Here is a 27,974-nt window from a genome sequence, read left to right as displayed (position 1 = left end):
ACATCAAACAGGTGTAAATGAGATCAGAATCAGTTTCAATGCACTGTAGCACGGACTTGCAAAAGCCTATTTGTTCTCACGCCTGCAAAGCGTTACGTTCTCATCTGGCAGGCACATAAAATATCAGGTTTGATTTTTCATTGTCATTATAGCAAAGGGCAGGTGAGCTGATTTTGAGCCTTGGCTGGTGAATGTTCATGATGATTTGCAAAAGGGTTTCTAGAGATAGAATCAGAGACATCTACCTGCACAGAAGAGTGCTTGGGCACTTGCATTAGCAAAACCTTAATGTATGTATCAGTAATGAAAATCTTAATTAAGAACGCTGCATCATTGTCCATGAACACTCTTTCTTTCTCTGTGTGTGAAGTCCTTTGTGTATTGCAGCATCTAACTGGTCCAGACAGACAGAGCCCTTGAAGACTGTCTGGCAGATCTTCTCTTGATTATTAACAACTAGCAAATGGCAAACTCTTACTCTTCTTTTGTCTTGGCACTGATGCTCAGAATAGTAGTGCATACAGCATAACTTAGAGCTTGTTTACATTTTTTTCTGTTGCTTTTTCCACTTCATTATTATATTGATGGGTTTCAAAATCCAGTAGCATTGATTAGAACTGAATTATGTAGCTTAGAGTTGCCCAGATGTGCACAGACACCTACTTACCCAAGAGTATACCTTTTTCTTTAGAGACAATATGCTTACCTAGGCCATGTTCTGTATGCGCAAAAAGTGTGCTAATAGGATGTGCAGAGTAAGATTTTAATCTCCCTAAACTCAGGAAATTTAGAGTTAAGGTTCCCACAGCAATCTTACCTCTGCCCCTTGCTTACAATGGGGTCTCTTACTGTAGGCTCCCTAGCAGTGGGCTTCCCAAGGCAGATAGTACGGAGAGAAGAGTGTGATGGGTAGGAGCTGCTGAGTTTTTTCCCTGTAATTATATTCCAGTGACATTTTGTTTGTTGAGCGCTGCCTATATGTTTGATGTAGTTTGAAACACATTCAGAAAACCTCTCAAAGCAGTGGACATATAGCTGAGTTATAGGTGTACAGATAAAAGCACAGATGGTGTAAGGTGAGGACGGGTGTATGCATGCACATGCATTTCTCTGTGAAAGCCCATCAGAGTTGTATCTTTGGCTTTCAGATGAGTCAAGCTGTCTTCTCAGATTCACTGTCATGTCACTGACATTGGTAGTTTCTGTGGACTCACAGCTGCATAATATGAGAATATGGCCCAGGAAAGGCAAGAGCAGGAGGTACTGCTATTTACTTTGAATGAGAAACAGCTATGGAGCCCCTTCATGTCTGTACAAATCAGCAGAGTTGAGCCCCGTATAGAAATCTGCACGTGCAGTGACTTTTCCTTTTGCAGAAATGTTGCATCTTTAGAAGAAGTTCCTCCAGCCTGACAGAAGAATTCTTGCCGAGGCCAGCAGTTCATGCAAGGCATAAAAGCCACGTATGCCTTTACGTTGTCATATAAAAAAAATAGTTCTGAGAGTGAAACTCATGTAATCAGTAAGACTACAGCTCCTGTTTCAGCCACCATTAATATTCTCAAAACCAACAGTTACTTCACTAAGACATCAAAACCTGAAATACTCCAGATTAAATGGAAATGTTTAAATTAAGTAAACGGCTGATTCTTGTCTTCTTGGTATCATACCGGTGCATTTCTGTCTAGGCAGAATATAAGTGAGGAATCATCTCCAGTCTGATTTGATGCTGTTCTATACTGAAATGCAAAGATGCAATAATGAAGACAGTAGACATATGCAATGCCAAATGGAACTCAGAATCTTTATGGAAAGCTGTTCCCATCACAACAGAGCGCCACATGTTGTGGGCAAGAGGAAGGGATACAGTTGTCCTTGTCCCACCTTAAGTGCCGGTTCCAAGTTTTTCAGACAGTACATAATCGTAGGTCTGTACTAGTAGTTGAAGCATGATCTTGAAAGCAGACCCTGTCACCTACACATTTTCTGACCTTAGTGCCAGCTATTAGCCCACCAGCTGTTAAAACTCAGGGTAAGTAGCCTGGGCTTGGAGAGAGCAGCCCCAGGCCACCCCCCAGCAGACAGGACTGAAAAGTGTGTGGGTCCAGCCATTGCCAGTCTCTCCAGGTGCATAAGGGAGATCTGGGTCTTGTGGAAACACCAGGCTGGAGCTCTAGCTGTGTTGTTCCTCAAGAGTGCACGTGCCTATGCAGAGTGCACTGTAGGCAGGTAGGAGACTGACGAGTCTGAGCCTGCTCCCAGTGTAAGCAGTGTCCCCCAGTCCTCCCTGTTACAGCTCAGTCACAGGTTGCAAGAAAAGTGCCTTTTCTTTTTTTTTTTTTTTTTGTTTTTCTTTTTTTACTGGTCATTTACACAATTGAGTGTCTACAGTTAGAAAAACTGCAGCTCAGTGTCTGGGAGAATCTTTAAGAAAATAAAGAGATTTTAATATGGTAATAACCTTGTTATTTCAAAACCAAATGGTTTCAAACATGGCAGTGCTGCTACTTCTCTTTCAGGACTATGTACGTGTCAAGTTTGATGTTTTAAAATGAAGCTATGTTATAATTATACAAGCGTGTTTAAGAAAAAAAGGCTTATGGAAAACTTAACAGCTGGAAACTGTTTTTTACATACTTGGATGACTCAAAAACAGCTGAATGGATTTTTGCAAAGCTTTACCAAAAATGTCATTTCTGGATTGAGACAAGGCATGAGAAATATCTGCTGAAAAGGTAACAGTTTCAGAAAGGTGTAAGCAAATATAGACAGAGATTATTTAATTCATTAACTTCCACTGTTAGTGTAATGCTATAAAAATAAAAGAATTCATATTTAGATAGTTTTTCAAAGATTTCAAAGATCTGTACTAGACTTTCAGGAGCTAAGCTTTGTAGCTGTGAGTTAATCAAATATTAATATTTATATTTCGTTGGAATATCACATATTCACACAGGAAAACAAAGACATAGAGAAAGGTACAGGGCTTGCCAGAGTTCACATAGCAAGAGCAGATGACCACGTTTAGCACCCGTGCCTTCGGATCGCTCGGCTTGTGCAGCGTGGCTGCGCTCTCGGGCACGCTCGGCGTCGGGGAGCTCCCGACGCGTCTCTCTCCAGCTCCCGTTTCAGGCACAACCAGCTTGCAGGTGCAGAGCCTCGCTCACCCGCGTGCCCTGGGCTCGGGTACCCAGCTCCCTTCGTTCTGTCTCCCACTTCATTCCCGAAGGCAAAGCCTGCCAAACTCTGCCTACTGTAATCGTGAAGCTTGAATGTATTTGAGTATCGCCCCCAGTTACGAGCGTGCATACACCCCTCCTTCTCCCCCAGCACTCCTGAGGGCTGTCAAGGTGGGAGAGCTGTCACCGGAGACCTGTTCTGGGGTCTTACTCAGGGCATGGTCCAATCTGTAACTCGGTAACAATCATTTCACTGTTTGAAACCTTAGTCAGTGAATAAATACAGTTTTACTGCTGCTTAGTTTGGATGTTGAGCAGTATTGGAGGAAACTGCTCTTCTTTCATACTGAATTTTGTTTCAGGGTGGTGCGTGTGAAAAATAACACAAATACGGGTATTTTTGGATTATCATACTGAACAGTCAGCAAAGAAGAAAAGTACAGTATGGTGAAGGGAAATCTGTTTGTAGTAAAAGCAATATAAGCTTGTGGTTTACTAACAGGACCGAGACATGAATTTTCACTTTAACCCTCGCTGTAAAACTCCCTCCGAAGCTGAGGAAGTCACTTGAGCTCCTGTTGTTGCACCTCAGTTTCTTCCTCTGTATATTAGTGGCAGTCATGACCTAGCTCACCAGAATACTGTTGCTCTTGAAGTTCAGTTATTATCAGAGGTTTTGTAGTGATGCTTTTCTAACCTAACAAGCCCACTCCTTGTCAGCGTTCAGAGTGCCATTGTCTTACTTCCCCGATTAAATGGGCTTTTACTGTTTTCACTCTTTTCAGCTTGGCACAACCACTGATTCTGGGAGCGAAAGCAAGGCTCGGCGCTGCCTTGTGCATTATGCAGGAGATTTTCAGTAGCAACCCCAGGTTAAGAATTCAGTTCTGGTTTTTCAGTGGGACATACATATCATTTCATTTTCTAAGCACAGCTGATCTGAGCTCCTTGAGAAGTGGTAATCATGAGACAGACTTCAGCTTGCCATTTCTGCAGGCACCTTTTCAGTAGCCCCAGATTTAGTTAGATTTAATCTGTGCGCCTAAACTGTGGATTCACATGAAGAAAAAACTTGAATTTAGCCAGCTAGGAACACCTAACTCCACAAATCCCCTCGACACAGCAGGGCGCCGTCGATCTTTTCTCAGCTTTTTGAAAGCTTTGGCTGTGTGCCCTACATATTGACCATCTTGCTCATGAAAGGCCTCAGTTTTGTTTTCCCTTTATCATTTCCCCTTTGAGGTGTCTAGTGTTGCCAGTGGTTCTCACAAGAAGCTGTCCTTGTACTCCTGCCAAAACCAGAATCACAGCCTAAGCCAGCCTTTAGCTGGGCATTAGAAGGAAATGATGCTTTTCTCATTTTGCTAGCAGCATCACTTCCTAAGCTTCACAAATAATTTTCTGATCCAAAACTTCTGCACTATTGCATTTAAGTGTTTTGTGATTCTCGTTACTAAAACAATTCAAATGCTGAGCGGTGTTGGTATACATCTCTCTTCTTCTTGCCTGTATATATCCTATGCACCAGGGAGTGCCAGGTTCGTGGATCTTTTTATCAGAGCTTGTCAGTTCTTGCTTTCCTGAGTCATCTTTTAGATCATATGATTTTTAAATATTTGTTGGTTAGAGGAAGGTATGTTGAGATGGCTGGATAGAGAAAAGAGAAGAATTAATAAAAGGCAGAAGTCAGCGAGTTGGGTAGTCTGTTGGAGATAAATCCTTCCCTGGAGAAAGAGTTACGTCCTGTAAGGATGCCCAGGGCAGTTTGAGTATGAGTTGCAGGCTGGGAAATTCTCTGCTTTCCTGCTAACTATTGTGAACAAAACTTACAAAAAACCACAACAGACCTTTAGATATAATTGCATTTCAACTCTGACTGAAGTAGGAGAAACAAACAAACCTAGTAAGCAGTCTTAGAAAGAAAGCATTTCCCATTATAGCGCATACAAGAATTGGCATCATTTAAATAGCACAGGTGCATATGGGAGGCATTTAGGAAGCAACAGAAAGTTTGCAGCATCCTCTTTGCTCCCACTCCACTCCAGCAGGCTTTTGTTCTTCAGCATAGCTGCCTTTGCAGAACTGCTTCTTGAGCTGTCGCCGGTTTGGGCTGAAAGTTTTCAGGCTTTGCTGCTGGAAAAAAGTATGGAGAGGAAACAACGAAAATTTTTGTTTTCTTGCCTAATTGAAACAGCCACATTGGTTTGGCTAGCTATTTTACAACCCGATTTGGACAAACGGAGCCGTGGAGGTGGGCAGGACGGGTTGTGAGAGAAACAGGCTGCAAGGAGAAGCAATGCATAGTCCTGCACGTCTCTCACGACAGGATGACCCTTTGATACTACCTATGCACAAAGTCTTGTGGAGCTGACATAGCAAGGTTGTGCTGCCTATGTATGTGTGGCCCACCTGCATGTACGTGCTATTTGTGAACCCTTCCCTTAGCCCATTTGCCGTTTGCCTGGGGATTTAGCAGAGTTTTGCAATCTCAGAGAAGTCTGGCTTTTTCAGATATAGCATTAAATGAAATTGGTTTGTATTGCAGCGGGATTGGTGGGAGGATCAAAGTCTTGGTATAAAATAAAAGGAGTTATTTGGCTTCTGTGTGCTGAAGTGTTTCTATTTCCCTCCATTTTTTTCATTAGTATATTAATCTTCAGCTATTGAGTTCTCCAGTAGTGAGCAAAATGTTACACCAAAACAGTTATTAAGGAGAGGACTGCCTCTGCAGTTGCTGCGAGAAGGGGTGCACGTTGCTTGTAGGAAAGGTCTCAGAAACTGTGGGGGTTTTAAGGTTGATCAACATTCGTTTTAAAAGCACAGAGGCATGCACCTAGACAACAGGACATATCTGACAATTCTAGTTTACCCTGAAAAGCTTGTGGTCAGCTAGAAATTTGGCAGATTGTCTCTCAGGTCAGGAAGTAATTCTGGTTTACAAATTTCAAAGCCAAAATCTGTTTTAGTATTTCTTAAATGTCAAAACAACCCTCTGACTTTGAAAATTACTTTCTCTATATACTTTTTGTGCTTTTAAGCAGAAAACAGGCCTTTTTCGTAGTGAAATGTTGTAGCCTGTTAGTCATCAAATCTAAGAATTTAGAGAAGGGAAAGTGACATTAACACATCTTTTCTTTCCCCTTGCCAGTGCAACAACAGGCGTCATTCATATCAATGGCAGCTGGAGGGAAAAAGAGTTGCTAACCTTTAATTTTGCTTCCCGTTTATTTCCATAACGTGCACTGCACCTTCTCGACTGCTCAGTCCTCCGTTTGCAGCGTTTCAGACCTCGTAATAATAATACATGGGAGGACAAGTTTCTCTGCTGTGTATCCGAAGTGACCTCCAGTGCCGACGGCACACTTCTGTAACCCAAACTGATCATTCCCAGCCCTTAATGTGATCGGTTGAACCCACAGATGACGTTTGAGCAACCCTTTTAGTTGACACATCTCTAGAATTCTCCTTTTCTGTAAAGTCATTTTGCTGCTTCTGAAGTTTTGGTGGTGTTCCCTCCTCTGAAGATATGCCCTCCCTTCTCCATGCACCTCTTCTTCTCACCCTGGCTTTTCTTTTTAGATCGCAGACATCTGCGTGGTGCCCCTGTTTCCAGCAGAGCAGAAGCAGCCTGCGGTTCTCGCCGTGGGTGAGAAGTGGCGTGGGAGGGAGCAGTCTGAAGCCCTTCTCCTCCTCCGGCAGCGGAGCACAGCATGTCCATACTGTTCGCAGGCGCTGCTGCTCTGCACAAAAGCGACTTCACATCCTTTGGGTTCTGATGTGAGGCACCTCAGAGCTTCTTACGGTGTGAGCTCTGGGCCTCTTCTGCCTCAGTTTTCCGTAGTGTCTAATATTACTGCCTTCTCCAAGACTTCTGCCCGAGGAGTTGCGATGACTATGTAATTGTTAAAGAATTAACTTTCCCTGGATTTCTGTGAAGTAGGGAGGTCATATTTTCAGCACTTAGCTGCAGAGCAAGCTGAGGCACAGGATGAATCGCTTCTTGATTTAAAACAACAGCTGAGCACAAATTTTTTTTGAATTTAAGGGTCATTTTAAGTGATTTTCTGATAAATCATTTGAAATGTCTGCCTCAAGTAGTCTGTGGAAATGTATCTTAAAAAGAACTGCGTGGTCTTTATAGCAATTGATCAATTAGGTCCTGATGTTAGGTAGGGATGGGGAAACTGAGGCATAGCATTTGCTTAACGTCATACAACCTGAGAGCTGATGCTCACAGAGTTAAGCAGCTTTCTTTTGATAGTCTTTTGTGGTTACATTCCTTCCTTTCTCCCTGTAGTTGATCATTTAAAAGATCAAACAAGGCTCTTTGGAAAAGAGATTATATTTGGAGGTGTTGGCTGTAGTGTTCCAAGGTGATGGCTATTCAGCCAGTTTACAATGTAGCGTTATAAATGATTAAGTATATTAAAATGTTAAAAAGTAATACCTGCTCAGTGATATGCCAACTTAATATAGAGCAAACACCTACTACTGATCTGTAGTTAAATTATTTAATCTAGAACTAATCTACCGTTCAAACCAGTTTCGAAAATGAAATAGTTCTATCACTGAAAATAATTAATTGTTCAGACCCATAGGGCTAAATCCAGCAGTGACCTAAATGATAGAGAATTACATGTTGAACACAAGCGTGTGGGAAAATAAGTAACGAAATAATATACGTTGCCCCGGTTCTCTCTTATCCCGGCTGGTATCACGCACTGCTGTCGGTTGGACTTTTTGCTATGCTGGCTTTGCCCCCTGCTTCCTCTCTCCAGCATTTGAGCTCCAGCACTTTCATGACCATCTCACAGGGAAGGTTGGTGGAGGTTGATCTCTTCTTTGCCCTGCATCCATTTGCACCCGTGCTGCACCTGGCACAGGGCTTGGCCCATGGCTGGTCTCATTGAAGAGCTTGGTTGCGTAGGGCTGACCCCGCGTCCGGGGAGGGCAGCTGCCCGCCAGAGCTCTCCCAGTGACCTCAGTGGAGTTGCTACTGATTCACCCTGGTGTAAATACAGCAGATCTCAGGCCAGTAGACCTTGGTGATGAAGTGTTTCCAGAATCCCGTTTCAGGAAAAATAGTGAGTCCCTTTGAAAAATTTTATTTTTTTTTTCTCTCTCTCTGTACGCCTCCACAAAACAACACGGGTGAAAGGAGGAGAAGAGCAAATACTCAACAGGAAATTTTTTCTTCAGCCTTCTTGGAGAAAAAAAATTCCCCGCACAAATCAAAACAAGATGGAGCCCTGGAGCCCCACCTGCTGACTTGAGGAAACCGAGAGAAGAAAGGGAAGATGCCTGGTCCTGTGCCAAGCATTCAGCGCTGGGCTGGTAGCGCTCTGATGTGGCACTTAAAGCTCTAGGGGACCTGGAGCCAGCCTTACAGATGCAACAAAAACTCTCATGAAAACGAGCCTCTTAACAGCGTGTTGAGCTGGTCTGCGATGGCCTCGGGAAATCCCCCTGGCTAGACAGCGCCTTTTTATCTACTACATTGCTCTGACTCAAAGAGAAATCTCACATAACCTCCTTGACCAGAAACTGAGCGCGCATGTAGTCTGCGGTGTGGGGCTTTGCAGTCTCCTTGTTTTCAGTTAATCATTTCCCACCTCCTGCTCGAAAGACCCCTGTCCTACCTTTCTGTGCTGCCCCATCGCTTCTGGTGTGTAGGGCCCAGCACTGCAAGCACGTGGCACGCCCTGGGTGACTGAGCTCCCCACCATCCCTCCTTTGTGGTCGGATCCTGAGCTGATGTAAACTGGCCTAGGGCCACTGATGTGAGTAGGGATTTTCACTGGTCAAACCCTTGGCCCTCTGATTCCCAGAGAACTACTCGTTTTTAATAGCACCACAACTGACGTGACTTGTTTTCAGGCTCAGGACCATCTAAAAGCGAATGCTTGTGTATTAATTACAACAAAGAGCAAATCTACTTGACATTTGATTTTGTTTTTCTTGTTTCCTTGCAAGCTTGAAAATGAGCTGCTTTTGCCAAAAAAAAAAATTGAAATGCATTTCACACCTTTTTTTTTTAAACTTGAAATAGGCCCCTTGAAAAAACTGACATGTTAAACACCAGCAAGAAAATGATTATTTGGACATATGGCTCCTCTTCCTGAACTTTGCGGAGAGGTTAGATAACGCTCTTTCACATCTTAAAAGACCAGACTCCTGCTACATTACTAACATATTCTTATGTAATAATCCGGCACTGGTGATACTTTATCCAGTCCCAGTAATGTGAGACTCATTTAAGGTTCAGTCAGTTATGAGGGATTTGTTTTTTTCACAGATTATCTTCTAATTTGTTCTTTCTTCATTACTCTGTCCTGAAGTAGAATATAGAATAGAGTAGAATCATGCACAAAAATCTTTCGGCAGGGTTTTGCATTGTATGGATTATTTCTATTGAACATTGAATGTTTAATGCAAAAGTAAAAACAATTTTAAAATGCCACTCTTAAATGAAGACAAACTCATTGGAACCCATCCATTTTACTTTCAGATGAGGCTGTTTCATAAAGAAAAAAAATTGTAGGAATTAAAAGTGTCTAACCATCTGAAATAATGAAATTTCACAGAAATATTGTCATTAACCTTGTCACAACTGATGTTAGCAGTCACGTAAGGTCTGCAGGTGCTTGGAGAATGCATAGTCATGTAGAGCTGGCCAGGAAACAGGAATGCCCCATGGTGAAAACATTTGATATTTTGGAGTATGAGAATGAAACTTTATGAAACTTTTTCATAATGAAATGAGTTTTCAAAAGACCTGCCTCAGCAGAGGTACTGGATCGAGGACCAAGACTCTTTGTGTGGGTGAGGGAGCGTGGGAGTCTGCTCCCTTCCAGGTCTCCCTTATCGCACCCTTAATCATCACGCTCTAGGGTGAGCCTCTTTCTCCGGCTTTGAACTGGAGTTTCTGTCCTGGACCTGAGAAACTTCCCTAATAATATTTTCATTAAAAATTATGTTTACCACAAGTTCTTTCATATTCAATGACAGAACTCTGCAATGGAAAATTGTGGAATCACAGAATCCTGGAATAATAAAAATTAGAAAGGACTTTCTTAAGTCATCTAGTTCCAACCCTCACCCCTGCTCAAAGCAGAGCCAGTGAGGATCAGGTTGCTTTTTTAACCAGCTTGTTTGCGAGTGCATGCGTGTCCTTCTATGTACCCATTTTATAAGTACTTTTATCTGACTGCACATTTTTTCAACAACTGTGTTTCTGAAAATTGAAATTTTTAGGTAATTTTAGGTTCTCTCATTGATAAGCGGAAACTCTTGATCAGAAGCTGTCCTGCACAGGAATGAATGTCGAGCTGTACAGCCACTGTACCAGACTCCTACTGTGCCTGGTGCTTTCCTTTAATAGCAAGACCACTTTGTTTAGTGACAGTGGGTTGTAGGGGCTTAAAAATGTCCCCTAAGTCATAAAATAATGCTGTAACCAGGGACTGGCATTGACTATGCTTAGACTGAACCCTGTTTCTGCACAGAGGGGGGACCCCAATTCCACTACCCTGCATTTATCGCTGCTCTCTGTTGCACACAGGATATTCATCTAGATGGAGCAGTGGTCTAATCTGATGTGGCAGCTCCTACATTTTTGTCTTTTAAGTGCATTACTTACATGAATTAATTCTGAAAACACTCTTGTGACGTTAGTCATTGTTATGATTCCCATTTTGGAGACCTTGTGTCTAATTCTTAATTATACTAATTCTTCCTTATGCTGGTGAGGTTCTGGGTCTGTGAAAGGGTCTCCCAACTCGGGGAGATGGATTGCAGAAATGTCAATGGCAAATGAGAGTTCATTGCCCTGTAGCAATTCTCTGTTTCTCTAAGGTTGGAATGAAATATCGGAAGACAAGTATAAAAGAGGCTTTGTTGATTTGTACTAGGGGCTACACAGGAGTTGTAGGCTCAAGCCCGTAAGAGTTGTTGTATTGGCCAAAATGAAATTACCAAGACTGTTGACACTTCTTTCAGTGTGGCCACAATCTTATCAAAAGACAGTGAAAGCCGCCTCTGCTGCCCTTTCTTTTCCTTTTATTGGAATACATTATCAGAGAATTGACACCCTACCCCCCAAAACAAACCCCAGCAAACCCTGAAGGAGAGGCAGTGAACTTGAGGGAGGGAGGAAGAGACTGAGGCTCACCCAAGAATGAATAGCAAGCCATTTTAAAAGTAGTCATTATGTGCTGAAATCAGAATGATCTTCTGTCTTTCTGTATGATAAAACTACCAGGGAAATGTATTGCAAGATAATTAGGAGCAAACAGGCAGGAAAAATGAGTGATGCACTACTCCATTTCCTGAGCCAGTCTTGTTCCAGTCACCTTGCAAGCTGCAGCTGTGTCTGTGGAGAGAGTGGAGGTGGAGATCAGCCCTATCTGTGTCTTTCCTCGTGGCTTCATCCAGCCCAAGAACATGATGGACAATCATATCTGCTGCAGAAAAGAGACAGAACTCTACACCCTCCTCTCGCTCTTTGGCTTCCCGCTCTATTTATACCCAAGTCTAAGAGAGAAAGTCATATGTGCAGAGTAGGGACCCTTGCAGCTGTCCCTGAGACAAAACTAATGGTTGGACAGAGAAGGCAGAAGCCCTCAGTGGGGTGATTTTGGGGGGAGTCTCATTGTCATGGCGTGCCGAGGCTGCACAACTTCCCAGACTGCTAGCCATACTGCTGTTCTTTCAAAGGTTTTGTCCTGAATGAGGAATATCAATATAATTACAATTTTTACTTAGCATTGAGCCTACGGAAAAGCCTACAGAAACAAGACATCTTTAGATAAGAAAGAGGGGAGGCAGCGGCGCAATACCTGTCACCTCCAGATGCGGGTAATAAGATTTGTGAGTGTATGACAGGGCCGAAGTTAGCAAGAGGGATACATAGCATGTTTCACATCAGCATTTAGAACAGAAGTGGGGCAGACGTCCGCTTTAAAGTTCATCAAATCAAAATTGTAATTGTCTTCCTATGAAAGTATGAGAGAAAATTAAGCCTCCTGACACCCTGAGATACGCTTCTTTCAAAAATCGTAGAATAAAATACCCGGAACGGAGTAGAATAGGCTGAATATAACACACAATGCTGTTGAAGTCATTGTAATTGTGGAGCAGAGATGCTGTCTGGTAACAACAGTATGGGTTGTGATAGAGGGTAGAGAGTGAGGTAGAGAGGTAATGTTTTCAGCGTTTAAGAGTCTTCTGAGGCCTTCACAATAAGCATCCATATAAACATACAGAAAACATGTCACTTGTGAAAGTCACCTCCTCATTTATCTGCTTTTTAACCAGTGATCAGATTTCCATAATTCATTGTGAAAACACACTTTCAAAACGTTACTTTTCAACCCAATACAGCTGGAGAGGGAGAAGGGCAAGAGTCTGGCTCTTCTGTGTCTTCTCAACCAGACATTTTATCGAGTTCCCCTAGGTTGCACTGTTGCTTTGCCGGTGATGGTGAGGGGATTGCACTGGTGCCCATGAGAGCATGGCTCACTTTTCAGCATTGTACTTCTGGTGGTAATGTGCAAAATAAAGAACAAAAATGTCTCTCGTAGCCCAATTTGCAATATTTGCATTTTTTAAAAGAAAGAGGCTCTTCCACAAAATAGGCCATTATATTTGGATTGTCTAAAAAAGAAAGAATATGGAGCCCCTCTGGTGTTTCCATTTACATTTCCCTATTGTCAGTAAATCTCTGAAATGAGAGGCCTTGGGAACTGCACAGTGTCAGTAAAAGGTGCTTTAGGAACCAGTCCTGGCCATTTGATATAGTTTTATACTGGGGGAGGGGGGCTAGTTCTGGTAGTCAGTGCAATAGGAAATTAGCTTGTTTGGTTTGCCGCAGAACACCAGATTGCAGATACGACAGAAATGAACTAGGTTAGATGCAAGGCACAGTACCTTTCTCACCTTAGCATCGAAAGGTATCTACCAAGCATAGTGGTGCAAGTTAGGAATGCTTGAATACCCAAAAGATAAGCAAGGAGCAGATTTCTGTAATGGGTGGACTTCCCAGCCTTTTCCTCTAATTTCTGATATACTGAATGATAACCGTATATTCACCCTCTCCAACATGCTGTGCTGGTTTACATCTCTGAACAAAAAGCACAGACTCACAGCTGTTTATGAAGACAAGCCAATAAATCTACAGGAATATATTTATACAACTTATCCTGAGATAACATAGTTAAACAGCATTTTTTCAGGTAGAGCTCCTTCATTGCAAAGGAACAAATTCCTCTCTGTGCCACCCAGATCTGTTGATTTTCCGTTAATGTCAGCTCGTGTCAGCTGTACTGAGCATTACAAGTTGCGCTGCAGAATACTTTCTATACGCTAAAGTGCTCTGCCATTTCCAGGTCCTTCCCAGTCTGCTGTTGTGTTGTGTCCTGCTTTTGGCTGGCATTACGTGATGCAAGTCAGAAAGCGAGGAGCCGTTCTGGTGGCTTTTCCTTTCCCAGGTCCTGCCATTTGCCAGTGGCAAATCCAGGTACAGTTCTCATAAAGATCTGTTCCAGTTCTGAAGCCACTCTTTCTTCCTATGAAGTGGGTATCGTACACACGAGCTTGAAAGCTTGCTGCAGCACCAATTGCCTTTTCCATAGCAAACAGCAAACTTTATTCAACTGATCAGACTGAGCTTTCAATTCTTGCTTCTTTGGCTAAACCTCCCTGATACACAGAATGATTTATGTGAAGGAAGAGCAAGCAAGAGGATGTGATGCAAAAAGAGAGGTCATCATCATCATGTGTCTAAATTAAAATTTGTGACAAAATCTCTGGAGGGGAAGATGACGTACATTTTTTGGAGCTGCTCTTGGCATTTAGACTCCAGGTCTGCTCTTGGTTGATATTCAGGTAGAAATCAGGAGGTCTTTGACTTGTGTAGCTTCTGGTAGAAGGGGACCTACTGAGAGAAGGACTTAACAGTAGCGCTTTCTACATTAAGCACTACAGGAGATTTGGGGATCACCATATCAGGAACACATGCTAATAAAGTATGTGCCACATAGTAAAAACTCACCTGGGTGAAATGCTGCTCCTTCTGATATCAATGGAAATTTCCTTTTGACCAGGGGTTGCTATGGCAGCAAGCACTGGAAATGAGAACAAGGACATTTTGATATGTCTACACTGTGGATTGCAAATTATGATACCCGAGTTAGTTTTAAACAGTCTTGCAAGAAGTGGTCTAGTTAAGGCAGCCTGGAACGCCACGTGGCCTAATTTACCATGCTAAGCGGCTTGCTTTCCTCTGTGCTCAGGGTCTGTCTGTGCCTGGGGTAGAGCAGAGGTGAAGAGGCGTTTGAGGGGATGCTCATTCTAGAGCAATGGGATGAGGAACAGACTGGGACAAGGAATAGTGTAGGGAGGGAGAAATAGCATGAGAGAGAGCAAGCTAGAAGACAGGAGGAACAGCAGTCCGTGGAGTCAACTGAATTGAGGGGATGGAAGCAAAAACAACAGCAACAGACGAGATGCAGGTTGGAGGGGCCGGGGACCAAAGGGTCTCTTCCCATGGCAGTGTGCTTTGCTCTGCTCCTTGGAAGTCAGCCTAGGGCTCCTGACTCCCAGCATTCCTGTTGTCAGGAAGATACCATCAAACCCCTGAATGAAGTATCCTCACAATCTTCCAGTGGTTGATAACCTCCTAAGTACCATTTTTACTCGTGCTGCCGATGATGCTGCCGGTTGAAGTGGTGAAGTTCTGCATTACACCTCCACAGGTGCTAACCTGCCTCAGCATCAGCAGCAACATGGAACAGCATTTGATTTTTAAGTTGGCTTTAAAAGAAAACCCTGAGAAATTATATTGAAAATGCATTACTGTAATGTTAATGTTACTAAGTCAAGCACTTAAAAGTTAGGAAATGCCACAGTTAATGTCGTCTGTGCAACCTTACCGAGGGCCCCTTGTACCATTACCATAGCCTGTCATTACATGACTGCACACTTGCTTCTGCTGAACTCCTGCATCAAGTGGTCAGGTCCTCTGCATATTTCATTAGAAACATAGCCCAGAGCTGCTTTGCACCCTGCTCGATTATTAGTTTGGTATTGACCCAGAGAAGAGAAAACTACTTGTCTGTGTCACTGTGCTCTACAAAAATCTCCTCATCTGGAAAGGAGTTGAGGTCTTTGATGGCACTGTATTTCTCTGAAATCTCCTTTTCCATTCTTTGGTAGCATCTCACCTCCCATAATCCCGTAATATTTGAAACAGGAGCAGTTCGTATTTCACGGAGGTTGGGGAGACGACTCATAAATAGCATTTAAGAGACCTTTTTAAGTCCAATGTCCCATTTGCTTCTGCAGTGCATCCCTCTCCTGTTGACCCTGGTTAGCTCTTGCTGTAATCTGTGCTGAGTCAACGGACCCCAACGGGCTGGTAGGCAGATGGGACACAGCCACCCAGCATGTGGTGTTGTAGAAGGTGGAAAAGGGCAGGAATCCACCTTTTCCCATAGCAGAGGGTGACAGAAGGAATGAATAATGTTGATACCTCCCATCAGCTCTCCATTAATGGCGAAACACATAAAAAATGGCGCTAGCTCTGCCTGGAGATGTATGTAGAAAAGGTGATGAAATTAATATAGAGAAGTTGCTAGAGCTTCTGTCTGTCTTTTGTTTCTTCTTTCCTTAAGCATTTGTACCCAAAATGCAAGGTGAGGGGGGAATCCCAGCACTCCCTCTTGAAGGCCGGCAGTCAGTCGGGTTGTGAATGCCTTCTCTACTTTCTTCCCGTGCTTCTGAGCGACGCTTGCAGGTTAGCTGTGCCCATTTAAAAGTTTATATACAGCAGATGTTCGCGGAGCTGATCAGGAATTACGGATTTACTGCTGTAGCTGCAGCTCTATAAGAAAAACAGAGAATGTATTTAAAACACAGAGAATATACCTCCTTCGTACTGTAAATTCATGCACACCCCCCCTTGCTGCTGTTCGCTCAAGGGGGGACACCAGAGCCCACGTGCCCTGAAACCCAAAGCAGGTCCCCAGCGTCTGACAAGGGAAAGTTCTGGCAGGGCAGGGGAGGTGATGTCTGGGGGCGAAGATGCCGGCAGGTCCCTCTCACAGCAGCGCATTACCTGCCGCCTTCCCTCCCGGGGCAGGGGGGGGAGGCCGCCTGCCCCACACCTTTTCAGAAGCAGATTTTGCAGGAGCGGGATAAATCTCTGCCTTGCCCGCCGCACAGCGCTGCCGCCGCGCTGGTTATCGCTGGGATTCATCCATTTGAACCGCACTTCGTTTTGCAACCCAGGGTAGAAGGGACAGATTGTTTTGCCGCCTGTTTTGGGGTATAACTTCTCCCCCCACAGTGCCTGGGACTTGTCTGTCCCAATACCTGGCGTTGCCTTTTGACAGCACCTCCGTCTGCACCCGGCAGGTACTCGGTCTGTCTGTGTCTGCGCAGACATCCACGGCAAGGATGTGCTCTCGGAGCTTGTGTAGTTCCTGAATCATGACATTCCGGTGATCCATCGGGAAAATCCAACCGCAGGGCAGCACGGTCTCGCCCTGAGGGAACCGAAGGAGCGGGCAAACCTGCGCTCCCTTCCCCGCCCCGCCGGACAGGTAGCGTTTGCGGGCGGCAGGGAGGCGCGGGTGTTTATTTCGGCGAGAGCTGTGGCAGTGCGGAGAAAAGAGAGGGAAGGGATCTCCCAGCTTTTTGGAGAGGGCCTCTGTATAATGCCATTTGAATCGGTACTTTTTGTTTGGTGGTAAGTTTTAATAGTTATCCTTTGAGGATTTTCCCGGCGAGCTTATCTGAATACACCAACAGTCTTTTTTGTAATATTCGCATTTCCCCTTTGGTTCAGCCGAGCCCACTGACAGATCATTCAAATTCAATTGTTTTATGTCTAAGCCGAACAGCTAATTAAAGTAGGGATGATTAACCTGACTGGCAGTGTCGCTCTCTCTCCCTCGCTCTCTCGCTCCCTCCCTCCTGTTCCAATCAGTCTTTTTCTCACACTCTCCCTCTCTCTCTCTCTCTGTCTTTTGCTCTACTCTGTGTGTGTGTGTGTGTGTGTGGTTTTTTTTTTTCCCTCTCTCCTAAACGTGGTCTGCTTGCTGATGGCAGAATGGCACTCGGAGATTTGTGCATTGTGTCTGGTTTCCTACGGGCAGGCTGACCCAGTGCCTCTAGGGACTTATCAATAGACCACTCAGAAGAGACAGAGACAGGAGAAAGGAGGAGGGGTGGGGGGGTGGGGGGGGTGGGGGGGGAGAGAGAAAGAGAGAGGGAGAAAGAGAGAGAGAGAGAGAGAGAGAATCAATATCAAGAATAGAAGGAGCTCCGAAGCCATTTTTTTTTTTTTTAAAGAAGTATCAGGACTTGGGAAGAGGGTGACAAAGAAGGTTTTTCAAAGAGGCAGTGGAGGAGGTTCTAATAAATTTGGAAGGAAACAGTTCCCTGTCTTGGGAAAAAAGGAGAACTCCTGGCTGATTAGCATTCACACCAGGTATGAGATGTTCCCTACCCCTTATCACTGTCGCAACCGAGATGGAAAAAAAGCTTTTTTTTTTTTTCCCCCCTCCTTCCCCCCCTCTTTTTTCTCCCTCCCCCCCCCCCCCCCCCCGCTCCGTGAGGGGACGGCGGGAGCGGTGCGTGTCGGGGCGCGGCGGCCGGGCAGCGGGCGTGGGGGGCCGGGGCCGGGCGGGCGCAGGGCAGCGCGGGGGGGGGGGAGCGGGGCCGGGAGCCGGCTGCCGGGGCTCCTCTTTGTGCACCCCCGGGGGGTCACCCGAGTTCGTTTCCAGCAGGTGGATTTAGGCAGGGGAGTTGCTTAACGCTTGACCGCCAGTTTTGAAAAAAAGGAAAAAAAAAAGGGGGGGAAAAAGAAAAAAAAAAAAGGGACCCGCTTCCTATGTCTGCTGAAGGAAGCGCCGGTTTTTTCCCCTCTCTCTCCTCTCTCACTCCCTCTCGCCCCTCTCTTCCTCACCAGACAGCGGGAGGGTTTCTGGCTCCTCGCCAGCCCAAAAGCCTCTAAGTGTTTTGCACTTGTTTCAGGGAGCCCGGGGATTTTTTTTTCAGCATTTTCACTAGAGAACAAAGAGTTCTTTACAAAGGAAGGGGGAGAGCGAGCTAACGCCTGAGATATGTTTTTCTATTTTTATTAGGGATTTCCCCCCCCCTAAAAAAAAGAGAGAGAAGCAAAGCACAGAATGTGTGGCAGCAACAAAATAGATTGAAAGGAAATGCGTTTCCCTTACCTCCAAATTATAATTTGGAATTAATAAGAACAGGAATGGAAGGGGGACGAGACCAAGTGAGTTTGATTATGTCGTTCTTTTATCCCTTTTTTTTTTAACTCTCCCTTTAAATCCATTTGCTGTTTTGCCAACTTACCTAGCCTCTTTTTTTTTTCTTTTTTTTTTTTTTTTGGCATAAAAGTTATACTGCAAACAGTTTTTGTTTACTTATAAAATCAAACAACAAATTCTTACAGAGTGAAAAAATAGAGGGAATTGGGGTGGTTTCGGTAGAAAAGAAATAAATGAATGGGAACAGAAATCTTTCACTTTTTGTTACTTAGAAAAAAAGTTGGTAATGGCTTGTTGAAGCTGGGATCCTAAAATACAGATGGGGCACTGACGCCTGTGTCCACGGACCCAGCTTTTCCCCTGACCATCTGTCTAAAAGTCACCTCTCATTGGCAGCTCAAATGATTAGTCGGAGCTCGGGGATTTTTTTGCTTGTTTGTTTGTTTGCTTGTTCCTCCAGTTCGGTGGGACCCTCTCAAATGGCTCCATTTCACCTGCTGAGTTTAGTTCTTTAATCGAGCCCCAGATTGAGGATTTCAGGACAGACCTCCTTGCACTGTAGATTTTTTTGTTCTTCTGAATGTATTTCTTATAGATACACTCTTTGTCTATTTGTACGTGGATAAGGCACACGTAATATAGAAGGGAATAATGCATCACGTTTAAGGAGATGTTTAGATTGGAATTTTATTGCATATAGTGTATAACATGCAGGATATCTTCTCTGCAGTGTCTCCTGTATGATGGTTAAGATGTTTGAGAATATATACTGTTGCAAATTCAGTAGCTTAAGGAAGTGCTTTCTTTAGCCAAATTCTGCCCTCTTTCCTTCATTGATTTGTATTTTCCTGGTTTTGACAGATTACCAGTCTACAAACTGCATCATATAGCTGTGGTACAGAAAACAAGAGAGGAAGCTGTGCGTTACATCCCCCCCTAAAAATCATAAGCGCACAATATATAGAAGTAGATCAAATTTTTGTAGAGTTACGATTGTTTCTGGAGGCAGGGCATTATTACTACAATACCTTGATGTTTATATTCATGCTGCAGGCTTCCCTCAGAAGAGGTCGTCTGTTACAGCTGCATAGGTATCGCATAGGTATCTGTGGCACTGTTTTTAAGCAACATCTATACAGTGTGTAAGCCTGCACTGAGAATTAGTCTGTTTACATCTCCTCGTATGATCAAGGGGTGAAAATCCATCCTTGAGCTCTGCCTGCGCCGCTTTAGGAACACCGCTACCCTACAGTGGCAAGAAGTCCTGCAGGATACAGCCTGTCCCTTGCAAAAGTGAAGGGAAACCCTCCACAACAAGTGAAACTGCCTGTTAAACCATAGTTTTGTTCTCATACCAGTATTTAGGCTGGGGGCTTGTACCGCTCTAGCTCCGTTAGCCGTGGCTCTTCGCTCCCCAGAGCTGGGGTGGGCACAGCTTCCCCGGCAGAAGTTGGGGGGTCGTCGTGGCCTCGAGTCCCCAGGTACCTTCGTTGCAGGTAACCCAGGTGCTCTGCATTTCTGCGGGCAGCAGTCATAGCGGTGTTGAGTCCAAAGTACTTTGCAGGCTCCCCAGTTTAAGGTGAAATGCTTGACAGAGAGGCATGGACCGCCAAAAAGAGCTGGTCGTTCTGTTGGCAAACGTAACGAATAGAGGAACTTCTGGCAAATTACAAATGCCTTTCTTGTATTTTAAATCCTCACTTTCCTCCGAAGAGTTTTCCCAACTCCTGATGTTGTTCATGGTCTGAATGCTTTCTGTGACTTTTCTCTCTTGCTCTCTCACTCTTCAAAAAGGAAAAAAAAATCACAGGAAAAGTAAACAAAAGAGCACAGAAATATGGGATTTGGCCTTTGAAGTTTTCCATAGGATAAGCAGTCTCTTTTTCTTCCTGCCTGAATCTTCACCCCCCCTTTTTTTTTAACATATTTTAAATGCTTTTGTGAGCATTTTGTATCTGCAACTGTGGAGATGGTGGCAGAAGAGGGAGGACATAAACAGAGCTGAAATCTAGATTTAGTCCCCCTCAATCTCAACTAGAAGGCATCTTCCAGCGCCTGTCACTGCTTCAAGAAGCAGGAAGAAAGACGATAGCTGTCTTTCGGGGACTCGTCGCGGACCTGACCTGAGAGTAGCACATTCACAGTACAGGAGAAAAGAGAGAGAGGACGAAAAAAATAGGGGGGAAAGAAAAGCTCTTTGAGCAGTAACACACTGGCTCTTTCTTCCTGCAGGCAATCCGCTCCAGCTCCTGGCGACGTGTCCTGCACTATCAGATATCATATGACTCTTTATTTGGACTCCCGTTAGCAGTATGGGCCTGTTAGGAGGCTGTTTGTTTTCTTTTCCTTTCATTTCCTTCTCCCCAGTTCCCCCCCTATTTTATGTGTGCCCGTGCGACCGTATCCCTTTTATAATCTCTCTTTTTCTGCTGAAGCTTTGTAGAAAAGAAAAAAAAAAAAAACCTTAATCATTTCCCAGGGCTGTTTTTAATCGTCTGCCAAAATTGAAGTTCATTGTCGAGTTGTTAAAATAAATGACACCTTTCGGCTTTATTTCTCTCTGCTACCTCTTCCTTCACCCCTTCCGTCACTTCGCAGTGTGTCCGTACACACTTGTTTGCGTCCCTCCGTCTCTCCTGCCTGAGTGGGTGAAGTTGGGATACACCTGTGTCAGTGTAAGGAGGAACAGAGAGCTGCCTGCTGCCACTCCTGCCACGCCGCGCTGTTCCTTTCACTTTCATAAACTTTCCTCTGTTTATTTATTTATTTCATTTGGGCACTTTCTCCACACGGAGTTTGAAAAGCTGTCAGGTAGCAATCCCTGCGCTGGGCTTTTCTGCATTTAGATGAGCAAGCGGGGGAAGTTCAGGCTGTAAGAAGAGGAGATCGTGTGCTGAAGGAACAGAGGATGAAGTGCGAGGCAGAAATTAGAGGCGCTTTGTGTACGCCACCCGTGAAAGTTTCCTGTACCAGAGTGCTGGTGCCTAATAATAGGATGGAGGGAGCCAGACAGCAGCTAGCAGTCGGAGGTGTGTAGCCAAGTAGCCTGATGGCAGCAACATTTCTGATACCGAGTCACATTTTAGTGGAGAGAGAGGACTTTTTTCCGCGATTCGTACTGTCTTTAGCAATACGTTATTCAGATAAACACCGCTGCAAAACTTTTTGCCTGAAAATGCAGAGTCACGTCAACAGAAACAATTAATTGCTATCAAACGTATTAAATCGGTGCAAGAAAAAAGCTGTCTTTCCACAAGAGAGGTAATGTTTTGTTTTGATACTTTCCTATGCAATGTTTTCATTTCTGTTTTTGAACTAAGGATTTATTGTGACAATTGTTCAGGATTGATTTCTAAAGGAAAAGGGGGGAAATCCTTAAAAACATTCCAAAATGGGAGGGTTTGAAGGGGGGAGATTTAGGTCGCTTGGGAGGAATTTAGAGTATTTGGGTTTTTGTTTGTTTGCTTCGGTTTTGTGCAACCTGAATTGTAATATACTTTGGCAAGCAAACCAGAAAATGAGCTTTTTAAACAACTTTGTTCCCTCTGTAATTACTGCTGTATTTTTGTGGAGCTGTATGTTATTTTCATCTGAATTTGGTAAGATCGTCAAAGCTGAAATCCTGTTTGCACTGTAGAGGCACAAAGGAGTTACTGAGACTTTCAGTCAGAGATGGACGCTTTGGCCGGCCAGTCCTTCCACCAGCTTGCACCGTTCAGGAGCCGGCTGCACGCGGGCCGATCGCCACGCTTCGGGGGAAAGTACGGGCATATTTTGTATACTCAATTTATATACATTTTGTGCTGATATTCCTATCAGCATCACTGAAGATCTGTAAGTTTTAGCATTTCCTCTCTGGTGTATACTTAGGCCAGCGTACAAAAGCAGTCTTGTAAGTGAGGCAAACGGAGATTAGAGATTTTTTTGTTGTGAGTCCAGAAACAACTGTGTTTTGGCCATGCCGTAGGTGTGTTGAAGCACGCTGAGGTCTTCCTGCTAGGTGGTGGTGTTGCTTATTTCTCATCTGGCTGAGACACCTTCCCGCTGAAGTCAGTGCAGGTTTTCCTGAGAAAAGGTGAATGAAAAACACAGCTGGAACATCAGGATTTAGGGTGGTCCCCTTGAATCGGTGCTGGAAACCAGAGAGCCGAGAGTGTGTCCTTGCGCAGCACAGCATCCCTCTGTAGCATGCCGGGCGCACTTGCTGTGGTGGAGATGCTAGAGCTGAGATGACTCCTGCAGTCTGAAACTTCATTTGTATATGCCTCCAGTTCCTTCAGAAAATGACCAGTATCTCTTACTTCGCTCCCAACAGCAGACCATTTCTTTTTATTTAGTTTTTGCCAGTCATGTCAATGAGAAGTAAGAGGCTCTTTAAGTAGAGACAGCGTTTCGAGGCTTCTTTCCTTTTCTCTCTTCCTCTAGCAACCTGAAAGCAGTTCTGTTTCAGTGTTTTGTACTTAGGCACATTCATGGTCCTGAGGAAGGAATTACAGACTTTGCTGGGAGAAATTTGGTTTTGAAATAAGTGTTACAAACATTTAAAAATTGCATGCTGTTCGTGCACGGTACATGATGTTCCCTGTTACTCTACGCACGCTCCGGTGCTCTGAGAAGTCCTAGCTGCGGGTATTTATTTGTGAGCTCGTTCTGGTAGCCACCCATGAATTTACTTGACTTGGTAATCAGTAAACAGCTCAACGGTAAGGCTGAAGCTCGAGAGCTGCGTAGATGCGAGGTAGAAGGCTTCTTTCAAGCTTTTGGCCATTTCAGTGGATTGTTGCTCAGCATCTTTACTTAAAGAAAAAACCGTTCTCCTCCAACCTCTTTGACTTCGTCTCTGCAGAACACATTATTCTATTTCAAAGTTATTATAAGCTCAAATAATGATAAAATACATATTTAGCTACCTCATTAAATAAATACAGCGAAGAGCTGCAGAAAGCTGAAAGCCAAGCGCTGCAGCAAATGTCTGAAAGTGTGGCTCTGGGCTGGGCAGAGAAGGCTAGGCTCATTGCTGCGAAAGTTTTGTTAGGATAACTTGGACTCAGTGGAATTGCACCAAACTTGTGTTTTGACTTGGCTTAACTTCACTGCTTTCATCTGACTCTTTTTCTAAGCCAGCCCAATCCGGATCTATTCAGCGCTCGGGAGGGTGATAGCCAAGGGACAAAACAGCTTGTCTAACACATGTCTCTTTAGTGCACCAGTGTGTGGCTTGTGGGGCCTCAGACTGGAGCACCACTGTCAAGAGAAATGCGTTTTCCTACAGCGTAATAAGTTGTCCTGCTGCTTTCAGATGTCAGAGATCTCCCGTTCAGCGCTTGGTGAAAAGGTCTGCTCTCAGAAGAGGTTTCCCTTCCATTTAACATCTCATTAGTGCATGCAACTCAAGTAAATGCGATGTGGCCAGTAGGAGGAACAAATTCTGGTTTGTTTTCGCCAGGATGCATGTATTTATTCTATGTCTGTATTAATGTTATGGTGAGATGATATTTCAACCTAAACACCGATTTCAGTGGCTTTCCGCTAAAAATGAGCTGAGTCGAAAAGTCGAGTAGTTGTTCCAAGCTCAGAGGTGAAGCTTATATTATTTTGGAAAATATGAGGAAAGTCATGGTTACTTTTTTCTTTTTTTTCATTTTTAATGTGTGTTGGGCAGTCACACTAAGACAGGAGCATTTTCTGATTAACTAATTACTGAAACCCATTAATTTTTCCATTCTCATTCTATTTTTAATTTTTCGTGTTTCTTCAATACAAAATGAAAATTATGAAGAGCTAATTTCCTTAAACTAATTAGACTGACAATTTTAATCTCGCAAAACCCAGGAAATTCCAAGCAATGTTTTTTTGTGGCTCTGCCATGTTGCACATGCCTTTCTCCTCTTTGAAACCCTTGTATTGGCCTTCAAAAAATCCTGGGAAAACACTCAACACTTGCCTGAGCCAGCCTTGTCGGTCCAAACTCTCCTGAACTTCTGGCACTGTTAAGCATCTAGTCCAGATTTTGTGATTTGAGCTCATCTCTTTTGAAAACAACAACATGGAATTTCCAGACATTTCTTTGTATGAACTTAAGATTTAAAAAAAAAAAAAAAAATTAAAAATCAGAGTAATTCGGTTTTCACTGAAGCCAGCAGAAGCAGAATCCACATCCTCTGGGTAAAATTTCTCATGGCACTTTCCAAAACTTGATTTTCACTCAGATGGCCTTTTCAGTTTTGACCATCTGGAGAGCAGTTTAGTTGCATAGAATATTCTTTCAGCAGTCCTTTAAATAGGACTCCTCAGACTCTTTGACCTGTTATTCTCAACTACATATCCCATAAAGCCTACAGAGCTAGCGTGAGAAATCATTTTTGTTCCCTCCTCCCAGAAAAAAAAGGTTTAGTGATGATTTCTTTGGCTGGAGAATCAGGAAATACCAGTGAAAACTCTGTGTAGGAATAAGATGCCAGAGTCTTCTTCAGTGAGATCAGCTGTTCTTTATAGATGTACATATACTTGTGTTGTTTGTGACTTTTTTTTTTTTTTGGCTTGTTGAGATATATCCCCAGAATCTTTAGAAGCCACAAAAATTATCAGTTCCACAATAACCCTGTACAGCTGGAAAAAGCAAAATAGAGCTGATCTGAGGCAGCTTTCCCCGCTAATGAGACAAGCCAGCAAGTTGGTTTTGAGCTTTAGTTTGTGCCGTTGCTTGCATGTTGCTGAAGCACCAGGGTGTACCCTACAAAGAACCTTCCTCTCGGTAACCAGCCTTTGTTTCCCTCCGGGTCCAATTCTCTAATTTCTTTTTTCTTCAAATTCTCACCAAAGTCATGGGGAAATCTCTTTCTGGAAAGCATGGCAAAAATGGACCCTCTCCCAGTAGAGTCTCCAGTACTCACACAGTTAAAAATTCATCACTCATACAAAAAAAAAAAAAAAGAGGTTGATATATAGTGGAAAGCAAAGGGGAACATTTATTTTGCGGCCTCTTGGTTTTGTATTATGCTCTTGTCAGACAGCGTAAGACTGTTCGGGAGCTTGCTTTGGAGGACCTTTGTGAAACTCTGTAAAGCTGCACAAAGCAGAGTCAGAGAGTGAGAAGCAATCTTCCTTCTGATCAAAATGAGGTAATGTGCCAACTAATGATGGCAGAAACCTGGAGAGCTGTAGGTGCTCCCTTTTGTCAGAGATACAAAATAGAGGTTCAGACCACTGTTAAAGATTGCATAACGTCCTGGCTAAATTTCAGTGAAGGTAATTATATTTGGCCTCCTTGCATTCCCTCTGCAGAGTCCATTGGGCAGGGCAATATTCGCTTCCTGGCCTGCACCATGCCATAAGGGTGTGGAGCATGGTTTAGCAGCTGCAAGCAGCTGCCATCTCTCACCCCGGGGATGGCTGTAGTCGCTCAGTGTTTTGATCAATGGCTGAATAATGGCACCAGTGAACACTGCTCTTCCATACCTTTATTTGTCCAAAAATGATGCTTATTATGAAAACTAACAACTTGAGCCTCTTCCCCTCAGCGGTCTGATGATATTTGTAGGAGCTATCTCAGTTTTTCAGATGAGGAAACTGAGGCACGGAGGTTTTTGAGTGTCTTTTCTAAGTTCACACAGCGAGTCAGTGGCATAGCCAGGAGGATAACCTGGGAATCTGGGATCCCAGTCCCATGCTTTAACCGCTAGGAAACGCTACCCCTCCGAATGTGAGTTATTGTTATTGAGGTGTGGTTTGTCTTTCACGTGAGTTGCCATTTGTTGTATTGCCTACTGGCTATTAGTTACGAAAGCTGTTCACATTTTAAACTGGTCTGCATTCTCATAGCTACTTAAACCCACAGTAGACTTTTTGACAACAGTGATGGCGTTTCTCATGTGAAAGAACTGGACAAATATTAACTCATGTTTTTTCAGTAAATTTTTGCAATGCCATAAACCCACAGTTTAGAATGAATTTAAACAGACCTTGAAAAGTCCACGTATTTGATGCTGGTTGGTTCTGTCTGTTGTACTCTAGTTAAGACATGGTAATTTAACGTAAATTGAGTCATTGATAACTTCATGTGTCTTGGGCCTAACAGCTCTGTGGCTGCTAAGATCCTTCGAATAAGTAGTAGAAAAAATGTATTAATCTTGAGCTCTTAGTGGTGCTTCTGGGGACCTCTGTGAACCAAGGAGAACTAGGTCAGTTTTATCGGAGGCAGTCTGGAAAAGCCGTGAGCAGAAGCTGGGGCAGGGACTGGAGCCTTAAAATGAGAAAAGGCTCTAGAAAACTAAAAGTTGCTCTGTTTTTCTCTGCATACAGATGGGTGGTAGGGGAATGCATTAATTTAGATTCTCACAATCACCATTTCTAAGGCAGCCATGAAGCCCTGGCTTGGGAAGGGGCAAGCCCTGCAAACAGGGAGAAATATCCTTGTAGCTGAAAAGGGAAGGAGTTGTCCCAAACTGTCAAATGTCTACTAGCAGGTGGGAGCAAGAGATGAGACTGCCAAGCAGAGTCAGAGACAGATTGGACATTGGTACTTTTTCATCTCTGAAGACGGTCAAGCAGCAAAGGGCCCTTCTAATAGTCCCATCTAGTTTCCTTCACGTGGTAAAGCCTATTGAATTTCTTAAAGCTCTTATCTTTTGGAGAGCTAGAACATATCTTTCAGAAAGACAGGTAATCTTAAAGTCCTTAAGTAAGAGAATGACCACATGTTTAAGTCAATTATTCTGAAGGTTTGAAAATCCTTTCACTTCTTTTGAATCTGAATTTGTCTAACATCAGCTATGTCTTTGTCTGATGTATTAAGGAGCCCTCTACTGTCAGAAATCTTCTCCCCATGCTTGGTACTAATAAACTTTGCTGATTGATGGTGAATTTTTGACACCCAGAGTACAGTTTGAAGGTATGGGAAGGTGAGCAGAGGAATTACTAGTGGCAGAAGAAATGGGTGAATGGAGAACAGAAGCAGTATGCAGAGACAGTGGATTTCTTTTTCTTCCTGAATAGATGAGGCAGAAATGAAAGAAATATGTGGGTAAAGGTGAAGATCCAGTTATAAAGAGGGAAAGAGATGGGAATAGAAGAGAAAAGGTCTTGAGAACAGACACAGAAAGTAGTGTGGAAAGAGAAGCATCATAAAGCTGTTAAAGGACAGAGAAGAAAACAAACGTAGTCTACAATGGTCCATAAGGTCAGGACAAACGGGGAAATGTTAGATTATGTTAAGGACATAACACAAAGAGTAGCCGTAATTCACCTTGGGTAGTATGGACTATGGCTTCTCAAGCAGTGGGTAGTTTCCTGTCTTGCATGAGGCCAGTGGGCTTAGCTCGTTATGGCTTTGAAAATGTACTGCTTAATCTTCAGTCTAGAGAGGGACTGGTACAGTTTTGAAAGGTCTGAATGCATTCAGACTTTGTGAAAAAGACTGGCCAAATTTTCTGCCCAAGGGCCCTCTGTGCTCAGGATTTAAACTCCAGTGTTCAGGGTATAACGAAAGGGAAGCCTAATTAGGCGA

Source organism: Opisthocomus hoazin, chromosome 1 (genome assembly GCF_030867145.1).
Source record: "Opisthocomus hoazin isolate bOpiHoa1 chromosome 1, bOpiHoa1.hap1, whole genome shotgun sequence".
Taxonomy (NCBI): domain Eukaryota; kingdom Metazoa; phylum Chordata; class Aves; order Opisthocomiformes; family Opisthocomidae; genus Opisthocomus; species Opisthocomus hoazin.
This window is presented reverse-complemented; position numbering follows the sequence as displayed.